This window comes from Lactuca sativa, chromosome 5, assembly GCF_002870075.4.
Source record: "Lactuca sativa cultivar Salinas chromosome 5, Lsat_Salinas_v11, whole genome shotgun sequence".
Taxonomy (NCBI): Eukaryota; Viridiplantae; Streptophyta; class Magnoliopsida; order Asterales; family Asteraceae; genus Lactuca; species Lactuca sativa.
In genome coordinates, this window is record NC_056627.2 from 36,995,673 (window position 1) to 37,011,220 (window position 15,548).

At 37.4% G+C, this 15,548-nt stretch overlaps 2 long non-coding RNA genes across 2 annotated transcripts; both read left to right on the forward strand.

Annotated features, from left to right (window-relative positions):
• The first annotated feature begins 267 nt into the window (after positions 1-267).
• LOC128126194 (uncharacterized) lies at positions 268-1,524 on the forward strand. Its single transcript, XR_008223957.1, has 3 exons — positions 268-320; positions 419-1,256; positions 1,346-1,524. It is a non-coding gene; the product is annotated as an uncharacterized LOC128126194 (long non-coding RNA).
• An 894-nt stretch (positions 1,525-2,418) lies between these two features.
• LOC111900715 (uncharacterized) lies at positions 2,419-3,722 on the forward strand. Its single transcript, XR_002853267.3, has 3 exons — positions 2,419-2,614; positions 2,700-2,847; positions 3,158-3,722. It is a non-coding gene; the product is annotated as an uncharacterized LOC111900715 (long non-coding RNA).
• Positions 3,723-15,548: the final 11,826 nt, after the last annotated feature.

Here is a 15,548-nt window from a genome sequence, read left to right on the forward strand (position 1 = left end):
ATTTGAGAACCTAGCACATGCTAGAGGGGAAGGGGCCTCTTCTAGTTCAGGAAACAAGCAACCTAATTCCTCTGGAATGAGTGATTATGGTCTCAATGGAATACCTTCTACAGATAATACTTCAAACAATGAGGATGATTCCTTTGACATGTTTGCTGAAGATGATGACAAATCTACTGTTGATCCATCAGCTGGTAAGCAGACATGAAGTTTTTTTTGTTTCATTCAGATGGTTTATTACAATATTGCCCCTCAATTCTGTTTTCACTTGCAGGCATTGGATCTACAGAAAACGATTATGTATTTGATGAATCCTCAGGGTATGCATCTCTTTTTGTTTTCCATTCAGATTTACATTTAGTCAAAAAGAAACAGCATCTTATTGTTTCTGTATTTTATTTTTTAATTTTTTTTACAGTTACTACTACAGCATCAGTTTAGGATATTATTATGACCCATCTTCAAGATTGTATTGCAGTGCAGCATCTGGACAGTGGTAATATATTATATAATGTGGTCACTATTTTCAACCTGATTTAGTATTATTTGAATTATAGTGATTTTGATTTGGAGATAAAATGTGGTTATATATAAAGTAATGTGTTTGTGTTTTGTATTTTCCAGGTGTTCATGTAACCAAGAAACTGGTGACTATGAGGAGTTGCCATCAGGGGAAGGCAATGGAAATGGAATTGCAACATAGTGGAATGGAATTGGAATCACAGGTTTCACCACCTGCTGTGCGTGGTACTTATGGAAGCTTCATTCAAATTTCAACATGTTTAGGGTTGATGGGAGCTCTTTTAATCGGGATTCCAGTAAAGAGCATCTCAGGCTGGTAACAAAGCTTTGTCTACCTCTAAAACTGTAATTAACATTTTGGATTTGGATTCATTTTTTGAATGTATGTCCAGGTGGCGTATCTGCTTTTGGTTATCTACAATTCCATCCACAATACTTGCTCTTGCTATGATATTATGTGAATAAAGTCCACATTGGCTTTACAAGGTCTGTTAAGTGTCATCGTCTTCATTTCTATTTGTTGATAAAACAAGGGCATATGAGTAATGCTGAAATTTGGGTGCATAATATGTGCATCGATCAACTGATAGAAAAAAATTCAGCGATTATGTGTATAATTTGGGTGCAAGGAAAATTAATTTCACCAAAAGTTTGTGATCAAGAGAAGTAAAATCATCAGCAAAAAGTGTAATCAGTTCAGATTTTTATTCCGTTTGATACTTGAAAATCTACTTGTAAGTCACTTCTAAATAGTGTAATACTGTAATTTCAACTCTTTTACTGTGGCAACTTATGAACTCCATTATGTTTGACATATGATTAGAATGGCTATGGGGCGAGCTGGATGCAAAGTAAAATTGGTGATTTGGGTTCCAATACAACATTAAAGGAACATCATTTGTCATTACTATTTAAGTGTGATGGATTTGATAAAGCATCATCAAGAAGAATCAACTGGCGTACCAATGATGATATTTCATTGAATTATTTTCTTGGCTTAAAAAAAGATTGTTCTTAAAACTACTCTGTGGAATGAAAAGAATCAATGTGGAATGAAAATAATCTGTTTACTGGATGTGTTGATGTGCCCTTAACAAGAAAAGGAGTAGAATAAGCAATTGAAGCTGGAAAGAGAATCAGTACAATGCCATTTGACATTGTGTACACGTCAGCATTGGTTCGTTCTCAAATGACAGCAATGCTTGCCCTAACCCAACACTGCTGCCAGAAGGTATTTCTATTTTACCCTTCTACACTTTCTCAAAATTACATGAGCAAATTAAGCAAATGGAAGTTGCAGTTGAGATGATGGTGCTAAAGAAGAGATTTACCAGGTGTATTGTGTGTCTGAAAGAACAGAAGGCAATCCCTCGCTAGGTGTATTTTGCTAAAGAAGACCTTCTGCCCAATTCATTATATTTACTTGTGATTCTTCTCGGTTAATGATATCAGGACATGAGAGAATGTTATATGTAAGAAATCCTTCTGTTTCTCTCAAATGTTGAGTTATGTCATGATAATGATATATATTTCTTTTTAGGTTGTTAATGTTGGAAGCCAGAATTTAAGTCACTGATTCATCCCATGTTGTAAGGAGTCAAATTCAGAATTACCACCTACAGCCAACTGTTTTGGAAATGAGTATATATTCAATCTAGAGACACAGAGGTAATAATCAAGTAATCTAGGAAGTATATGTGTATGTATGATATTTGTAGGGCTAATCTGATGTAATTTTGTTTGTCTGTTTGAGCATGCAACACTAGTTCATTACAAAAGGTTAATTTTTTTGCATTCCCTAAATTTATTTTTAAACTATAAATACTTTATAATGAAATGTTGTATAATGTTTATCTGGATAAAATCCTATTTTATTACAAGAACGTACAGTGGTTGCTGCTTCAGGTATGTTCACATATCATTATTTTGAAATATTTGGTGGCAGTTTGTTTAAATGTTTGTTGTTGACACAGACAAGAGTTGAAGACATGGAAATTGAGTTATCGGATAATAAGGGCATAAGATTGTCCCATTGTTCAAATACATTGAGAAAATGAGAGCAACAACCATACAAATAAACAAGGAAATCAAGGTGTGATTCATCTTTTTTATGTATATAAATAATAATACCATGAATAGACATTAAATTAAAAAAGGTCAATGTTGAGTGCTTTTAGCCAGCTGGCAGTTGCAACACTATTAGGCCCTGAAAAGGAGAGAGAAATCAACTGGTACTTACAGCCTGGACATAAGGAGAAGCTGATTGGACAGTTGACACCAATTATTCACAAGATTTCAGAGATTGTTTTACGTTGTGCTATTAGTGTAAGTAAAATTAATCCCTTTCATATTAGTCAATGTACTCATGCAAAATGCTTGGTCCATAAACATTACAGCCATAGGGCTATCACCTGAGGATTGGATACAAGTTCCACCAGCATGAATTTTTCCTCTTCTGTTTTATAAATTATCATCATCACTCAATCACGATGGCGAAACATGAGCTTGTATAACATCATACCTTATTCGGTCATGGCTTGCATCCATACATTGCAAGAGCAAGAACTAGGTCTAGGTTATGGATATACAATATATTCTTAGAACATCTAACTAGTGATGTGCATGCTATTTTTAGGTCTGTAATGCAGGCAGAGGAAGGAACATCAAACTTTTGAGGTACAACAGTTTCCCCACTCTGTCCCTTCTTTAAAAAAAATTGTTACGGGCACCAAAAGATTTAGGTTTTGGGATATGAGAGATCAGTTAAAGCTATTGAAGAATTCAAGAGTTTTGCAGTAGAAGGCAATGTTTATGAAACCATATGTTCCAAGATTGCCCCTTCCATATTTGGCTATGAATATGTAAAAAAAGTTGTGGCATGTCTCCTGTTTGGAGGATCAAGGAAGGTATAATGCCAACTTTAACCTTGAATATTGTTGTCTGTACTTAATCATTTATGAGCTCATTTCCTCTATTTCTACAAACTTTACTTGATGGTGTAAGATTGAGGGGTGATATTAATGATTTGCTCTTGGGAGACCAGAAGACAGGTTGGATTAAAAATTAAACAAGGTGTCTCTTAATAGCAATGTAATAATAGGTTAGATAGTTAGGGATTGTATTTTATGCAATGGATTGTATTTTTTTATATGATTATTTGTATGACATTAAATTTTATGCAATGGATTGTATTTTTTGTATATGATATTTTATTTTCTATTATGAGACATTAAATACAAATTTAATTTGAAAATTAGTAAATCTATAAATAATATTTTTTTTAAACATTTAAAATTATGATACGCAAAAATGTGTGTCATCTTCATTTATGACATGGCCTTTCTTGACTGGGGCTTTCTTGATACGCATTGCGTTTCATTAACACGCGCGTCGTAAGGTTACGACACACGAATGCATGTCGTCTTCCTTTATGACAAGGCCTTTCTTGATACGCATTGCGTGTCGTAAACGCGCGTCGTAATTGCGCGTCGTAAATGAGCGTCGTAAATGCGCGTCGTCTCTCTTTATGGCAGGGTCTTCCTTGACGCGCATTTGCGCGTCGTCTGAGCCCTTTACGACGCGCAATGAGCGTTGTAAAAGGCTGTTTTTCTAGTAGTAAACATCAGAATGATTACCCGCTACAAGGACAAAGAATATGTCCTCGATAAGGAGCTTAAGGAGATTGATGAGACGGTTGCCACTCCTCAAGAGATCGCTGAGTTTAGGGCACATGAAAGGGATGCCACCAAAGTGGCATGCATCATGATGGCCACTATGACCGCGGATCTCCAAAAATCCTATGAAGATTTCTACCCCTATGAGATGCACCAAGACTTGATGGAAAGATACCATCAAAGTGCTCGTCAAGAGAGGTATGAAATTATCTCCTCCATGATAACAACTCGCATGAAGGATGGTGAACTCATCACGGGCCACATGCAGAAAATGCAAAGATTTGTGGATCGTTTGCTGAAGCTTAATGTGAACTTTACCGAGGAGCTTGCAATAGATATCATTTTGCACTCCTTACCTTCATGTTATGATCAATTCCGCATGACATACCACATGAACAAGGTAGAGGTCACACTCAGCAAACTTCAAGGACTCTTAAAGACCGCGGAAAGTGGTCTTAAGGGTAAGGCGATTGTTACTCCTACTCCTACCAACACCGCCCTGTCTTGGCAATCGGGAAAGGACGAGGGAAGAAGAGAAAGAGTTCTTCGAAGGGTACCAAGGTTAGGAACCTTGATGGCTCTTCTTCAAGTGGAACCAAGAAAGGTTTTATCACTCCTTCTTCTGACCCAAAAGAGGCTGAATGCTTCTATTGCCATGAAAAGGCCCATTGGAAGCGGAACTGTCCAAAGTACCAGCAAGATGTGAAGGATGGGAAAGTTAAACCCAACCATGCAGGTATTTACACTATCATTTCTAATAACTCACCCAATTCTAACTCTTGGGTCCTTGATACCGGTTGTGGTATTCATATTTGTTGTGACTTGCAGGGACTAAGAAGAAGTGAGAATGTGGAGCAAGGAAGGATAAACTTAATCATGGGGAATAGGAAAGTTACACCTGTCACCAAGATTGGAGTTTATACTTTGTCGCTAAGTAGTGGGTTAAATTTGGATTTGAATAAATGTTGTTACTCGCCAGAAATGGAAAGAAATATTATTTCCTTTCATGCATTGTATAAACAAGGGTTTACCTTTTCATTTAATAATGAAGTTGGTTCTATTGATGCTTTCTTTAATATTCTTTATTTTAAAGCATTACCTTATGATGGTGTGTATGAAGTTGTGTCTGTTGTAGATAACTTAGGAAATAATGTAATGTGTATTGATTCTATTAATAATAATAACTTGGATAAAGCATCATTATGGCATTGTCGTCTTGGACATATAAGCAAGAAACGCATAGGCCAACTCCAAAAGGATGGAGTCTTGGAGTCGTTTGACCTAAAGTCAGATGATAGTTGCGAATCATGCTTACTTGGAAAAATGACAAAGTCACCCTTCACAGGCTCTTGTGAGAGGGGTGAAGGTTTGTTGGACCTTGTACACACGGATGTGTGTGGACCATTCAAACATGCCACAAGGGATGCTAATCGTTATTATTTGACTTTTACTGATGATTACAGTAGATATGGATATGTCTACTTAATCAAGCATAAGTCAGAGACTTTCGAAAGGTTTAAGGAATTTAAACAGGAAGTCGAGAATCAATTGGGCAGGAACATTAAGATGCTTCGATCCGATCGAGGTGGTGAGTATCTTAGTTCAGAGTTCCTCGACTATCTTAGGGAATGTGGGATTGTCTCACAATTGACACCTCCCAGGACACCACAGTTGAATGGTGTAGCTGAGAGGCATAATCGAACCTTGTTGGATATGGTTCGTTCCATGATGAGTCGAGCTTTTCTACCAATCTCATTTTTGGGGTATGCCTTAAAGACTGCCGCCCATATTCTTAATCTAGTCCCTACAAAGAAAGTTGCCCAAACTCCTCACGCGATGTGGACTGGTAAAGTACCCAAACTAAACCACATCAAGATTTGGGGTTGCGAGGCTTTTGTGAGGTGCGAGACTCATGATAAGCTAGAACCCCGAAGCGAGAGGTGTATTTTCATCGGCTACCCACAAAGATCCTTTGGTTACCTCTTCTACAGACCTAGTGATAATGTGGTCTTTGTAGCAAGAAGAGGAGTCTTTCGAGAGAGAGAGAGTTTATAAGCCAAGGAGACAGTGGGAGGCAAATTGATCTTGAAGAAATTCAAGAGTCAAGTGGTGAAGGAACTTCAAACCCTAGCCCTCAACTTGAGGGGGAAACTCCTGTTGAGACAATTGATGAGTCTATACCTCTGAGGCGTTCCACGAAAGTTAGGAATGCACCTGAGCATTACTATGGTTTCCATATTACTGCAGAAGGTGAGACACTTATTAGTGATGAGACACTAGTAGGTCTGGATGAGCCTAACAGCTACACGGAAGCCATGGCAGGCCCTGAGGCTACTAAATGGAAAGAGGCTATGGATAGCGAGATACAGTCCATGTATGACAATCAAGTTTGGAACTTGGTTGACCATGTACCTGATCTTAAGGTAGTTGGGTGCAAATGGATCTTCAAGAAGAAGACCGACATGGATGGTAATGAACACACTTATAAGGCATGACTAGTTGCAAAGGGTTATTCTCAAACTCCGGGAGTTGATTATGATGAAACCTTTTCGCCAGTGGCCAAGATAAAGTCTATTAGGGTTCTGTTAGCCATTGCTGCATTTCATGACTATGAAATATAGCAAATGGATGTCAAAACCGCTTTCCTTAATGGAAAGTTGGCTGAAGATGTTTACATGGTTCACCCAGAGGGTTTTGTCAGTACAGAGTACCCCAATAGAGTGTGTAAACTTGAGAAATCCATTTATGGATTGAAACAGGCACCTCGCAGATGGAATCTTTGCTTTGATGAGAAAGTCAAGGAATTTGGCTTTTCAAGGAGTGAAGATGAATCTTGTGTCTATATCAAGGCTAGTGGGAGCATAGTCATTTTTTTGGTACTGTATGTGGATGACATACTACTCATAGGAAATGACATCCCAACCCTGCAGGAAGTAAAGTCCTGGCTTGGGAAGTGTTTCGCTATGAAGGACCTTGGTGAAGCTGCCTATATCCTAGGGATAAGGATTTTGAGAAACAGGAGTAAAAGACTAATTGGACTTAGTCAAAGCACCTATGTGGACAAAGTGTTGAAAAGATTCAACATGCATAATTCCAAGAAAGGTGAGTTACCCATTCAGAGTAACGCCAGATTGAGTAAGACACAAAGCCCTAGTACTGAGGCTGAGATAGCAGAAATGAGTCGACTACCTTATGCTTCAACTGTAGGATCGATCATGTATGCTATGACGTGTACTCGACCTGATGTAGCTTTTGATTTGAGCATGGTGAGTAGGTATTAGGGGAACCCTGGCAAGGCACACTGGATTGCGGTAAAGAATATCCTCAAGTACCTGCGAAGGACTAAGGACTGGGTCCTTACCCTTAGTGGGAGTGATAGCTTGAGAGTTGTAGGGTATAGTGATGCTAGCTTTCAGACCGATAGGTATAATTTCCGCTCTCAGTCGGGCTGGGTCTTTACCTTAAACGGAGGAGCAATCACTTGGAAAAGTTCCAAGCAGGAGACAGTGGCTGATTCCACTTGTGAATCAGAGTATATAACAGCAAGCGAGGCAGCAAAGGAGGCTATATGGCTAAAGAACTTCATCAGAGACCTTGGATTTGTACCAGCTATAAAGGAGCCAATGGAGATTTTCTGTGACAGCAATAGTGCGGTTGCCTTAGCCAAGGAACCAAGAGATCATGGGAGATCCAGACACATTGACAAAAAATATCACTTCATCAGACATCGAATAGAAGAAGGAATCCTCGTGGCAAAGAGGGTATCATCGGATGAGAACCCAGCAGATCCCCTCACGAAGGGACTGAGTAGGGTTAAGCATCTCCAACATGCTCGGAGCATAGGGCTGAAGGATGATATAAGTTTTAGTAGTTAGATAAATTATGAAACTTGTAAAGTGTAATTGACATTAGATGATGAATAAAAGGTGTTTTATTCATGAGTAAAGTGTTGCTATCTCTTGTCGACCGTTTACTATATTTCGTTTGCATGTTTTGACTTCCAGAATAATTATGTTTGGTATATCATATTATTCAAACCTCCACGGTCGGTCATATGTCGGAAGTAGGTATGAATCAAGACTGTCATGATTGGTTGCAGAGGTCTAAGGTGTTGGACATGGCTACAACAATCATGAGTGCTCATAAGTTTTGAACATTGGACTCAACCCACGCTCACTAGAATCATTTCATGGAATTTTATCTCGAGTGATTGTGAGACGGTAATATCATATAAGTCTTCAAACCTAGAGATATGATTTGTTACTTACGAGTTGGTTATGCATTGATTGTACGAAAACGCATTGGTAACTCGATGTTATAAAACGTGCCTTTGTGTATAATTCAATGAGTGGTAGAACAAACATATGAGTCGAAGTTTATCTGTTCCTTCTAGGATTAGAAGCGATATCTGGGCCCCTCGATGATTTTGTTTTGACCTATGTACCAGGCCCGGTCAGAACTAAATTGACGTGTTCAGTTAAAGTTCTATGTCAAAAAATCGGAAATCGGGAAACAAATGTTGGACGATAAGTAAGACCATGTTCCATGTATTTGTCTGGCTGATATCTAGAACAGAGGATTATATGATCACTTATCTAAAATGGCGCGTTCTAGTTCAACAGAGTTTAAAGAGCTACGATTGTTGATCGGTTCCTGAAGTCATACTTGCAACTATAGTTATTAGACTTATCCAAGTGGGAGACTGTTGGATATAGTGTCTAAGTCCATAACTATATTTGGTATGTACTTGACCCGACCCGGCATGGTCCATTTGGGTTGCACTTCACCCGAACAATTTATGGATAATCTTTTGAGAATAGTACAAGTTATGATTTATTAATATATTATAAGTTCTAATATATTAATATAAAATCATATTATTTAATTAGTATTGATCTATAATTAATCTAGGATTAATTTAGAGATGAAAGATATTACTAATTAAATATGGGCTTCTATATTTATATAGTGTGGGCTAATGCTTATTTGGAATGGGCTAGGCTTGCATGGAAAGTCCATGGATACTCTATGGAGCTTTAACCCATGGATCTCATGGAAATGAAGAGACATGGGTATTAGGGTTTACATGGATGTAACCCTAATCCACCACACTATATAAAGGAGGCGTTGGTTCTTGAAATCACACTAGTTGAAGTGAGTAAAGCAAGAGGGCCGATTTCAAGATAGTAGTGACTATTCTCTCAAAGTTCCAAGTTTGTGGTGATTTGTGATTTCCATTTGAGGCATTCACACTATTGGTGCTAGGATCTAAAACTCCAAGCAATCAACTACTACTACAAGGTAAGTATTTCTACTAGCTTTATTTGATTCATGTTCCCCATGCCATGCTAGTTAGGATATGAACCTTGGAAAAATAATTATATGCATGTATCTTAGACAAACATAGATCCAAGGTTTATTAGGGTTGCATGTAAACTTAGGAAGTGTTAGAATGCTCAAAACCCATCAATATATCCCATTGCTTGGGCTGTTGTATCAGTGGAAAGTAAAGAAACATGGAAGTGGTTTATTGACCTTCTAATTGAGGACCTTGGAATAGGAGTTGGGCATGGACAACCTTGATATCAGACCAACACAAAGTAATCAATTTCTATTATTTTCATCTTTATTTTAGCTTATATTATGTTTTTTTTGTTTAAATTTTGTGTCTATTGCTAACAGGGATTACTTGAGGCTGTGAAGGAAAGGGTCCCAGCAGCAGAGCATAGGCAATGTGCTAGGCACATATGTGCTAACTTCCTGAAAAGGTTTAATGGCCAAGTGTTTAGAAAGCTTTTCTGGTATGCTGTTGCAGCTACTACCCCTGCAAAATTTGAACAACACATGAATGAAATCAAGAAATTAGAGCCACTAGCTTATGACCATTTGATGGAAAGGGACCCTAAAACTTGGAGTAAAGCATTTTTTCAGACTGATAGGGCTTGTGATGCATATGAAAATGGTATATCTGAGAGTTTCAACTCGGTGATTGAAGTTGCCGGGAAGAGACCACTAATCACCATGTTAGAAGAAATTCGAATTTATGTGATGGAGAGGCTATATAAACAGAAGATTAAGGGGAAATGTTTGTCTTTAAACATGTTTGTACTGATATATGTTTGTCTTTAAACATGTGTATATGGACAGGTTTTGGAAAGTAATACCATCTGGTTATCAACAGTATGAAGTCAGACTTGGGTATGATGCATATGTTGTGGATATTGGTAGCAGGACATGTGCCTGCAGAACTTGACAGTTAACAGGTTACCCTTGTGTGCATGGGTATGCTTGCATTGCAAGCCTCAACAGGGATGTATAGGAGTATGTGTCACCATGGTTTACCACATCAATGTACCTAAACTGTTACAGATATACCATTAACCCACTAAATGGTAGTGACATGTGGGCTCATGTAGACTATATCAGCCCATTGCCCCCCAAAAGGAGAAGGCTACCGGGAAGACCATCAACAAAAAGGAAAAGGGATCAGATTAAGAGGGAAAACCAAGGAAAAAAGCATTCAATCACAAAAATAGGTAGTGTGATGAAATGCAACATATGTAGGGAAAGTGGGCACAATAGAACAACCCGTCCTTAGAAACCAATTGGGGAATCATCAAATGCAAGTTCAAAGAAAAGAAATCTAAGAAAGCTGGTATGTTTGATATATTTATTTATATATAACTTGTATAACTTAACATATTTGGCATAACTTAACTTTTCAAGTAATGCAAAACAGATAAAGTGAAGGTTATATTGGCACATGAAGTTGATATTGACAGTGACAGTGAAGTTGAAATAGAACCTGAAAGTGATGTTGACTCTTTTGATCTTGAATTTGAAGATGATGTGCAACCTGAAGTTGAAGATGGATTAGAACCTGAAGTCCAAGATGGAGTGCAACATGAAGTTCAAGATGAAGTGCAAGCTGAAGTTGAACCTGAAAATCATCCTGAAGTTCATGATGTTAACCAAGTTGAAGTTCACCCTGCAGTTCAAGCTGAAGTTGAACCTGAAGTGCAAGTTCAAGTTGAAGATGCTAACCAAATTGTAGTTGAAGATCAAGTGGAAATACCGGCTTTTCAAGTTGTAGTGGGAAAGAGGGCAAGGAAACCTTCAGAAAGAATTACAAAACTGAAGATAAGAAAGATGTGAGAGGGAAAACAGGGAAGCAGTGATGACAATCCGTATGATTTGGATTAACTTTTGGCTTATTGTACTGTTGTTAATGTTTTTGGCATCTTTGACTGACATCTTTTAACTTTGGAATCTTTTGGCACATCTTTTGAAAACTAGTTGGAATAGCTTAAATGCATGTTTAAGTGTGTAGTGTTTAACTTTTTGCACATCTTTTGGGTGTAATGAATGTTTAACTATGTTATGTAAAACTTTTGACACATCTTTTGAAGTTAATGTTCCCTGGAATGTCTATAATGTATTACCATCTTTTGCACATCTTTCTAATACCATTTGTATTATTTATAATTTATTACCAACTTTTAGAATATCAACTGTAATCACAGTTCCTTTACAATGTAATCACAATTCCATTACATTGTTTGAACAATTCAATTCAAGTGATTAACACAATAACATTACAAGTTTTATACACTACCATTCCAATGATTCAATTCCATAACAATGTTTATTACTATCTTTTATACTACCAAGTTTAATAACAATTCCATTACAATGTACAATTCCATTACAATGATAGAATATAAGCTTTTTCATTGAAAACATCACAAAAGCATACATAATTTAGTCATACTACATCATAATACATAATTTAAAACAACATTTTTACATACAAGAGAAACAAGAAAATTAATGCAAGTCTATGGGTAAACAATTTCCAATTGACTTTGTCAAGTTCTTATTTATTCCTGTTCTTCTCTTCTTCAATCTTCATCCTGCATATGCTGATTTCATTCTCCAAGGTACAAATTTTCAAGGTAAGATTGCAGCTTTCTTCTGCTTTCATCCTGTAATGCCCTCTTCCATCTTTCCTTCCTTCATCCTCATCCAACCATTGCCAAAATTTACAGCTTGCACTTTTTCCATTCTTCAAGAAATTTATAAAAACATGTTAAATTGAAGGATGAAGAAGAAGTAAAAAATATGAATTGCCAGTGAGTTTTGACAAACTCTGAATTTCCTTCCAGGATTGTCTGGGGTTCTTGATGTCTTCACACGAGATGGCAAATCGCAATCACATGGATGATCTGGTTGCAATTCGTCTTGTCGTTTGGAAGAAAAGGATGAGGAAGAAGATGCCATCGATCGATCTAGGGTTTTAATTAATAAGCTGTCGTATCTCACCCCTCTTATAATGTAAACACTTCTCAATGCCACATAGGTGATGGGTATTGCAGCGTACAAGCCACGTAGATGCCACATCACCCAAAACCTACAATAGCCGGTAATGTTGGTTATTTGTGAACGGTTGAAACAAGTTAGTTGGGTAAATGAGTACAAAAAAAAACAATATTACCCATATGTGAACATTTGAAATACTTAATTACCTTAATAAGTCAAATTCCCAATTATCTTTTATAAAAACAACAATTGATCATAGTGGAATTAATATATTTGACGTATTTTTAATTGTTTTAGTTTGCGGGATTTGTATATTTCTTCTATACATTCTATAATTTTTGCTAACTCCTGTTTAATTTGTTTAAGGGAAATGACACAAATTTCCTATAAACTTTTTAGGGTTATCTTTTTAATACTTTTTGTGGCTTTATGACGAAATGAACTTGTTTGCAACTTATCAATTTAGTCCATTAGACTTGTTTTAACCGGTTTGTTTGCCACATCCAAAGTATTTGGCACAACAAACATGACATTGCAACCACGTAACTGTAACCATTTAACTGAATGACGTTGTATTATGTATGAATAGTAGGGCCCAAATCAACACTATTCGTAACCGCCTTCGTAAATAAACACAATATAGTGCCCTAAAATGGCAAAATTCCAAATTTTCTTACATTTTCTATGTACTTTAGGTCATACCCTAATCGTTAAGAACATGTCGTCACTCCCATCCCCCTACCGTCTGGTCCTTCAGCAGTCGTCGTTTGGAAGAGGACGAGTCTAATGGAGTCAAGGAAGAATACATGGTCATCAACGTCCTCCAAACATAGTTGGAGGTGTCATTGATCAGGGAGGATGTTTATACTGACTTGCGCGGGCTACACGGGAGGGTCGGAAGAGAAATGGGTGTCGTTAACAATGAGGTTGATGACGTAAGGACATGCTAAATGGATGTGTCAAACATGGTTTCTGATCTCATGTAACACCTATTCCAGGTAGAAAATTAATTTTCTAATGTCAAACGTTATTCTAGGTGGCCACAGCGTGGGGAGTCTCACCACGACGTGTCAATGTTGTTTGGGTAGCGGGCTTTTAATGGACTGTCATGGTGTGGCAATAGGTGTCACGACCATGTTTATCAAAATCGTGATCCTGATCGTAGGACCGTACGATCCTATGATCCTAGGTATGAAAAATGATCTAGATCGTAAATGGATCGTATTTTGGGTAGGATCGCAGGTAGGATCGTAGGATCAAGATCCGATCCGATCCTACCTTCCCTTGGTTTTTTTTTGCAAATGAAAATTATTTTTACCACTTTATGTCTTTCATCCTTTACCAATTTACCGTTTATCAAATTGTGTTGTGACTTATGACTAATATTTTGAAGTTTTTATAACTATTGAACGAAAAATTAAATGTTTGAAATATTTTTCATGTTTAAAAATAATAAATTAAAATTATATTTTATTTTGTGGGATCTTAGGATCTCGATCCCGATCTTGCAAACCCAAAAACGATACTATGTAGGATCCCGATCTTGACAACCTTGGTCACGACATAGTAGCCGTCATTGGTGAAAACCCTAATTTTTAGAGTTTGGGCCATATTTAAGCATCATTAACTCCCAAGACATTTTCCCTCATCAGCCTCCATTGCCTTCTTCGTCCCTTTCAAACCCTAATCTTCATTTGTGGTGTTTTAAGCTCATTTTTGGTGCTTGGTGTCCATTGTATAAGGAAGGAAACCATTGGAAAGCAAGGAAGGACCTCCAAGATTTGTAGATCTGAGTTGTACACTTCTTGAACAACCCCATGATGTATAAATTTCTGAACTTGATGATTATCTCTCTAGATCTTACTAGTGTTAGAAGTTATGTGTAACGCTCCAAAAATCATAAAAACTTAAAATTTTCAAAAACAACCATTTACCATCATTGTTTACAAAAAGAACCATTGTTTCAAAAGTAAGGTCATATCAGAGTGTTCTAAAAATCAATATAATAGAATTAGGAAGATGTGCACAATTAGGCCTTCGCTTTCCCACGATCCTAAGAAATACCTGAAACAATAAACTAAAACTGTAAGCCAATGCTTAGTGAGTTCCCCCAAAGTATCATCACACAACATAGCAAACAGAGCATGAAAAATGAGCCTTCAGCATGACTGGACCGCCTCACAGGGCCTAAAGCCTATCTGGACTGCTCTACAAGCCTTTGGCCTGACTGGACCACCTCGTAGGGCCCTACAGCCTATCTATACTGCCCTGGGTGTCTTGGCCTTGAGCACAAAACAGGACCGCCTCAACCCAACCACAATATGTCGACATATGTAGCAAACAAACATAAACACAAAACTAGCAAATACAAATAACTATATAGATCTACTAATCAATCATATACTAGCATAAAACTATCCTATAACCAGGATACATAATCTAATAGGGCGAAATTGTTGCCTTCGACCCACGAGTACAGTGAAGAAAACTCGCCTCTTAGTTCGAACAAAAACTGAATAAATTCATGCTCCAAAAACCGGCCCTACCCGACACCTATTATTCAAAATATTGCTCAACTTAAAATTAATATCAAATTACCCGAAATACCCTTTGTTCAAATTGGTCAAACTCAACAAACCAGCCGAGTCAACCCAGCCGGGTATGCGAGGCGTACTCATATGTACGCGGGGAATTCTCAATTGCTTACCAAAATACGGGGATTTGACCGCGTACGCATGACTACCATTTGGTACGCCCAACATACACAGTTGAATGCCTTCCCAACTCATTAAATGCTTAATAGTTAATCCATAACATCCAAATTATAGATCCAAGCCCTAAATGTTATCTTTGACCATACAGTTTCCAGCTTTATGGTCTTGCATGGCCATTGAGTGCTTAACACTAAAAACATTAACTACTTAACCCATTAAGACCTTCTAACTCATACATGGGAGGGAAATAATGATCAAGACCACATTTTTATGCTTCTAGGCACCTCAAAATATCTGAAAGGATAGCTTAAACAGATTG